The sequence below is a fragment of the Lissotriton vulgaris genome, chromosome 6 (genome assembly GCF_964263255.1).
Source record: "Lissotriton vulgaris chromosome 6, aLisVul1.2, whole genome shotgun sequence".
NCBI lineage: Eukaryota > Metazoa > Chordata > Amphibia > Caudata > Salamandridae > Lissotriton > Lissotriton vulgaris.
The window spans coordinates 265,440,001-265,447,624 of NC_141694.1; positions in this window are offsets into that span (position 1 = coordinate 265,440,001).

Sequence of the window (7,624 nt, forward strand, 5' to 3'; positions counted from 1 at the left end):
TACAGAGAAGGTTTGCACAGAAAAGTTTTCAGAATCAGTTGTTTGCAGAGAATAAAAGTGTGGTACAGGGTGATGTTTCACAAGCAGAGGTAAAAAGTGTTCAAGGAAGATTTGGTGTTGCACAAAATCGAAAAAATAAAGGTGTTCTGGTTTGTGCAAAATCAGGTATGGTGGAAAAAGTGTCCTTTTGCCTTCTTTACAACAGATTTGAGCATTGGAAGAATAAATATACATTTAAACATGATGCCCAAAAACATAGAGAAATGCAGATGCAAAATATGCCAGCTAAGCAAATGTCAGTTCAGAGAAAGGTACCAATGGCAGGAATTTTTCAAGCACAGATGGTCCCACAAAATATGAAAAATGCTAACATTAATTTAAATAAATTGTCCAGAGCAAATGTGAATTATTTCCAGAGATAAAATCAGAACCCAGTCCAGCAGGTTGCGGTGTTTGAAAATGAGAGTTTTAACCCTCACAATTCTGAATTTACCAAGTCGATTGTGAAAGCAGTAGACTTATTTGCAGGAGTTTTAAAAAAGAAATTACAAACCGATTTTTAAAATAATTTGCACCAAAATAGGCTCATTTGAGGAAAATTGCCAAATTGTTATTTGTGGCTCAGACCTATCAGGAAAACAATTGTTTTGCAAATTAATCAGAACAAATTACTGTTAACTTGATAATGTTAATTTTCAGATTCCTGATGAGAGGTACATTTTAAAATGGCCCAACAAGAGACAGCTGTAGCATTATTTTCAGAAAAGACAGTTGAAAAATTACCTTCTGATTTGAGAGAAATAATAAACACAGAAATACGAGAGTTCACAGAGACACCAGACTAATAAAATGTGCAGAACATGTCTTATTAAAATTAGAACCAAATGACATGTATTCAGGAACACCATCAGTTGCATACATTTTACCAATAAAAGGATTTTTGATGGAATTGATGGGAAGTTTATGTAACTTTCTGTCTGGTTGATATAAAGCGTGCAGTTTCTCACCAGATTGGAGCTACTACACCAGATCTGCATAATGGATGTTGCGAGAACTTTGATCTGAGAGATGCTGTGCTAAAACATTTGAATCAGATCAAGGTGAAAATTAGAGTGAAAGACCTTGGTTAAAAAAGTGCAAAGGATTGATGGTGCTCTGTCAGAGTTTCTCAGCACCTAAATGGTCAAATCTGCATGGAAAAGTACAGAATGACACACTGTATAAGCCATACTGATGACAAGGTGATGGACAAAGAGCAAAGAAATGCTGAAACTGTCCTGTTAAATTTTCCTTTTATTATTCTAGTTACTTGTTTTAAAGAACACTAACAATTCCAAGAAGCTACTTACAGAACTCTTCACTAAACATTTGAGCTTGGCTATATATGATCTGATTACAGACACGACTTGTGTTTGCCTTAGAAATAGAAGTAACATTGTTATATGCTTAGCTTTTGCAATTAAAATGTCACCTGAGAAATTAAATAAGAGTGATGATTTAATAATAATTTGAGGTATTAAGATTTGAATCATCAGAAGGGTGGTGATGGAGCAGATTTCATCTGCAGTCAGGCATTGCTTTATTTTTGTGCTTCAGACAGACTGCATTTAAATTGACACACACATTTTGGTGCAAGTAAAAACACATGGCACATAAGATATGAAAAGAGGCCTAGTCAGTCTGAAATGCTTTTGATGAATTAACGTGCCGCTCGCAGCGGTCAACTGTTTGCTGCCATTTGCTACTGCCACTACCTGGAGGGAGGAAGAGGGATCCAGCGGGACTCCGAGGACCATGATTCTCCGCTCTCGCCTGTAGGACAACGCTCCTCCCCCAACCACCGGGAGCCTGAAAAACGTTTTTGGCCCCCGCTTCACGGAAGCCGCTCGCAGCGGTCAACTGTTTGCTGCCATTTGCTATTGCTACTATCTGGAGGGAAAAAGAAGGATCCAGCATGACTCCGAGGACCAGGAGTCTCCGCTCTCGCCCTCAGGACAGCGCTCCTCCCCGTGACGTCATCCCGCTACTTCAACATCATCTGCTCCCGCAGCGCGAGGCTTGACCGGGGAAAGCCTGGGCCAAGGGTGGGCCCGTTCTGGCCCGTTACAGAACGGGATAGACCGGACCGGGCCCACTCCCTTTCGCCCTTCAAAAAACTGTGTGTACCCCTAGCTTCTATTGTTCTGTTTTCCATGGATTATGGCGGCCCGTCAGGGTCTGAAATCTACCACTACAGGGTATGTAACCAGGACTATGGAGCAATTTATTGTGAGGGCCTCGTCGATCCTATAGCGTGAGATAGCAATCACGGAACGGCGTCTGTCTCTGGAACCGGCCCCCCCAAGGAGATCCTCATTGGGCCCGATAGCACAAGTGTGTTCACCGTTCCATTTCCAGCCTAAAACTGCTATGGTAGTATCAACCAGAGGGCAACCTTTGCCCGTAACAAATGTGATAGACTTAAATAATGATAAGGCCGATTCTTACTCAAGTTTGGTTTATTTATTTATTTATGGAATTTGGTAAAGCGCACGGCTACCCCCACCGGGGGTGTCCCAGCGCTGAGGACAGGAACAGCAGTGATCTAGGCAACTAGTAGCATGAGAACAGGTATGTTTTCAGTTTGGATCTGAAAAGGGGTTCTGATTCGGCGAGTCTGAGGCTAAGCGGTAGGGAGTTCCACAGCTTGGCGGTAACCACAGCAAAGGCTCTACCACCTCTTCTCGAACAATGAAAGCGGGGAGGTAGTAGGAGATGGAGGTGGTTGGATCTCAGGGAGTGGACCGATTGGACCTGCTTCAATTTGTCTCTAAGATAGCCTGGCCCGTGGCCATTGAGCGCTCTGAAGGCCAGGACCAGGGCTTTGAACTGTATGCGATGAGAGATTTGGAGCCAGTGTAAGTTCTTCAGGTATGGGGAGATGGAGTGCCGATAGGGGACATGACAAATCAGTCTTGCCACCGCGTTTTGGACAATCTGCAGTCGGTGGCATAGGTATGCAGGTGCCCCTACGTACAGACTGTTGGAATAGTCCAGGTGTGAAGTGATGAGGGCGTGCACAACCGTCCTCATTGAGTCACCGGACAGATAGGGGGAGATTTTTTTTATCATCTTTAGTTTGCCAAAACAGGCAGATGTAACCTTTTGGATTTGAGTTTGCATGACAGTTCATTATCAAAATGGAACCCAAGGTTCCGGGCGGAGTGAGCAGGGATGGGGGGTGGGTTGAGCTCAGTCGGCCACCATTTGGAAGGCAGCAGGGGGGGTTTTAGATTAAAAAATAGCACCTCAGTTTTATCTGTATTTAGTTTTAATGTGTTCGATGTCATCCAATGAACTGTTTTGGTGAGGCAGGATTTAAAATTGGCGAGTCCTTTGTCAGAGTGGTCTCTAAAAGAAAAGATAAGCTGAGTATCATTAGCGTAAGAGACCACTCTGACACCGCAGTCCTCGACCACTTTTACCAATGGTGACATGTAGACATTAAAAAACAGCGGGCTGAGTGCCGAACCCTGTGGGACTCCACAGTCCAGGGGTATCTTATTTTTTGACAGGTGGGGGCGGCACCAGCCCTGTTGCGTTCTGCCTGATAGGAAAGATTTTATCCATGCCAGTGGAGTGCCCTGTATTCCTAGGTCATATAACCTATTCAGTAATATGGACTGGGTCACGGTGTCAAAAGCCGCGGACAGATCGAGGAGCACCAACATGGCCACCTCGTCTCTGTCCACGCTCTCTCTTATGGTCTCTGATACTTCCAAAAGGTTCGTCTCTGTGCTACATCCGGATCTAAATCCGGATTGAGAGTCATGCAAGAGGGAGTTGGACTCCAGGTAGTCGGCCAATTGCTCCTGTACTACTTTTTCCAAGATCTTAGCAGGCTTGGGTAGGAGGGAAATGGGTCGGTACCGACGGGTCAGCATCCGCTTTCTTCAGTATGGGGATAAGCATTGCCTGTTTCCATTCCGATGGGAATATGCCAGAGGAAAGTGAAGTATTCCAGATGGAGACTAAGGAGGTAGTGATAAGTGGACCTAGCTGCGTGAATATTGGGACGGGGTCGAGAGGGGAGCCAGATTTACATTTTTGCATTCTGTGTAGGACTGAGTCTTTGACGATGGGGTTGAATGCATCAAATATGGTGGTGCCGGCCGTAGGAGGGGGTGGAGCCGGCAAGGCCTCATCAAGCCCTTTAGGTGGTGTAAATGAAGTGAAAATATCCACAATCTTGTGATGAAAAAAGTGAGATAGGTCATCACAGAGTTCTTGGCTAGGTGAGGAGGAATGGGTGAGTGCTGAAGGCTTAGTAAAGTCTTTCACGATTTGAAAGAGGGTTTTGGCCGAATTGTCAGCCGAGTTGATTTTGTTGGAAAAGTATTCCGTCATAGTGGCTTGTTTTGGCTTATGAAATCTCTTCAACGGCGCTTTATATATATTTTTTTCGATAGGATCATATGTGTGACGCCATTGTAGCTCGAGTCTTTTACATTTGCTTTTCTCCGCACGGAGTTCTGATGAAAACCAGGGGGCGGAGGGTTTTGATCTGGCCGAGTAGAGGGGGAGAAGAGGGGCGATCACATTAATCGATGTGATCAGAGTGGAGTTAAATGTTTCCATATCAGAGTTAATAAAGACCAAGACTTTACCATCCCCCCAGAATCCCTCGCACGCAAAGGAGGTGCTATTCCTAAAAGGAAACGGGTGGGTGCTACACTTCGGGGCAGAAAATCCAAGCAGCAGAAAACTAATAGCCACACTGAAGCACCGATTACGGAGCAAGGTGATTCAGCAGAGTCAGTGGTGGGCCTGAATATCAATCACGAGCAACCCCACCAAGATACATTTGCAAACCCTCTCAATGCAGACTGGCTGCTTGAAAAAATGTCCGAAGTTATATCATTAAAAATGCAGCCGCATGAGCAAAGACTTATGTAAATCGAAAGTAGGCTGGCTAAACTGGAGGATCTAACTGGTAAAAATATTGACCTCACCAAGGAATTAATAGCCACCACAGCCCACGGCCGAGCACAGCCAAACTTAGAAGGGTCCTCTCGATTTACCCCGCAGCCTCCCTCTAACTGTTCGACAAATCCACTGGGAGACACCTGTGATCAACGGCCCAGTGTACGTCAAAGCAACTCCTTGCCAATAGTAGCGGGAACTCTAATAAGCCATCCTCCGGCAAACCCCAAACCACCGGAACTACCCAAGGAGGACTACATTTCCTCGGATCCACCGCACATTGATCTTCCCCCGGAAAGCGCTCCCTACGTGGTAGTCTTAACAGGAGTCCATAAACTGGCTACCAACTGAACGGAATCATTTACGGAACTCAAAAATAAATCAATGCACTGGTTGAATATTTATAGACCTTTGCCCAGGAATGTGCGATCACAAATTCTGTTTGTCAGAAGAATTGGTTGGGTGGGTACAAAACCTAAAAATGTGGATGGGGATTGTGTAGATATTAACTTTCAAAACCCTAGGGTAGTGGATCACATGTGCAGAAGCAACCCTAATAGTGGAGAATCCAATATTAAAACAATGGATCTATGCTACTTTAACCCCCATCAAATACCCCCCCACTTACCGTACTAGGATCCCCGCCCAATGGCAGCTACAATGTGACATTGGGCATAACATAGAGGGTATGCGGGGTTGGGGGGCACTAATGAAGCCCTAGGATTCCCAGTAAATAACAGGTTCAGCCTCTTAGACCAGGTTGACTGACTAAGGGAGCCGATCACGTGTTGTTCACAATCCACCACATCACTACCGAGGACTAAAAGACCTGAGGGGCTACCTGGGGGGCTTGTAGGGCCATTGGAAATTCCGCCTATAACTGTAATGACCACGAATATAGGGGCTAATGTGGCCCGAGCCTTGGGTGACACAGCGCCCGGACAAATACAACACCTAGTATCTCAACGCATTCTTTGCAACCACGGAGGTGGTTCTGAGAATTTAAAGCCGAGTCTGGGTAATACGCCGATGCACACGGAAGAGTCCTTGAAAAGTCTTTCCTGGAATATTGCGGGCCTAGCCACCAACATAGATAACCCTGATTGGTGTGCTTTTGTAGGTCTCCATGGGATCTGCTTATTCCAGGAATCTTTAGCTGTAAACCCTGTGCACAGAATTGGGTATGCCACTTTTGTGGAACCTGCCATCAAGGGCCTGAAAGGAAGACCATCAGGTGGGGTGTGTATATGGGTGGGAACACACCTTGGTCTTACGGCAAAAAGAATTGATACAAACAGCCCAGATCTCATGTTCATCCTTATGACCCATAAGAACTTACCTAAAATCACATAAATCAATATCTATTCGCGACCCTACTGAAACTCCTCCCGGGCGACATTGCCCTGCTGATTGGAGGTGATTTTAATTGTCATTATGAACCACTTAGTGGAGTCCCACACATCACATTAGAGGAAGATGAAACTTGGTTGAATCCACCTCCGAGTATTTATCCAGCCAAAGGTTGGACACCTCTGGTCCTTCAGCTAACCTCCCTCACCTTCTCATTCTCTATAAGAGCTTGTAATGGTCGATTCCGCGGGGGTTCCCCTGGGCAACCAACCTATAGGGGAATGGGCCACGCATCCGTGATAGAATATTTTTTGCCCAGTCTAGAACTGTGGCAAAAATTCTAAACTTTAATATAACTAGACGTACGGAGAGCGATCATGACCCTTTGACGATATAAATGGATTTCCCGCTAACCAAAGAGGACCACGATGTTGTAACACTTGTAAATAGGGACATAAGAGTAGTACAAGGTGGGAGGCGAATACGCTGGGCAACTATTAAGCAGTCAAGTGAAAACATGGCCAGTTTGTATCAGAGCATACTTCCCCAGCTTGAAAAGGCTAATTCTATTTTTGGTAATAACACTGTGAATGGTGTGGAAGTAGACATAGGCGCAATCCACAAGGAATTGGCCGTAACTTTGGGGGATTTCTTTTATAAAGTGGGCCCCACAAAGCCCAAAAAGCCGGGTGATATAAATCCCAGGTTTTCGAGGGGTTGCAGGGATGCAAAGTGTGCATTACTCAAGGCCCTCAAGCAAGGAAATAAGGTGTACATTACGGAAGCAAGGCAGGCATACAAGAAAATAATCCTCAATGCTAAATCAGAGTGGGAAGCAGAACGATGGGACGCAATTAGGGTCGCGCTAATTGCAAAAGATCGTTCATACGGGGCAAGCAGAAGGCAAAACATCGATTGACCCAAATAATCCCGAAGAAACATGGGCTCTCCATTTTAAAGAACTTTACAGTATTAATCCAAACAAGAGAGGCGAACCCCAGCCTAGTCTGCTCACCTTAGATCCAACTTGGGGTACGCCTCCTTGCACACTAATAGAGGTACAAATGTCATTAAAAAGCCTCCAACAGAATAAGGCTCCAGGGTTAGACCGGATCCCAGGCGACCTCTTCAGAGACAAAATGATAGTATGAGCCCCCTATCTCTTATTACTGTTTAATGCTATTCTCCAGGGTATACCGCTACCAAGCACATGGATGGGGGCGGAGATAATCCCCATATATAAAAAGGGTTCCCCGCTTGATCCATCTAATTATAGGCCTATCAGCCTTATTGATGTGAGCCAGAAAATGTA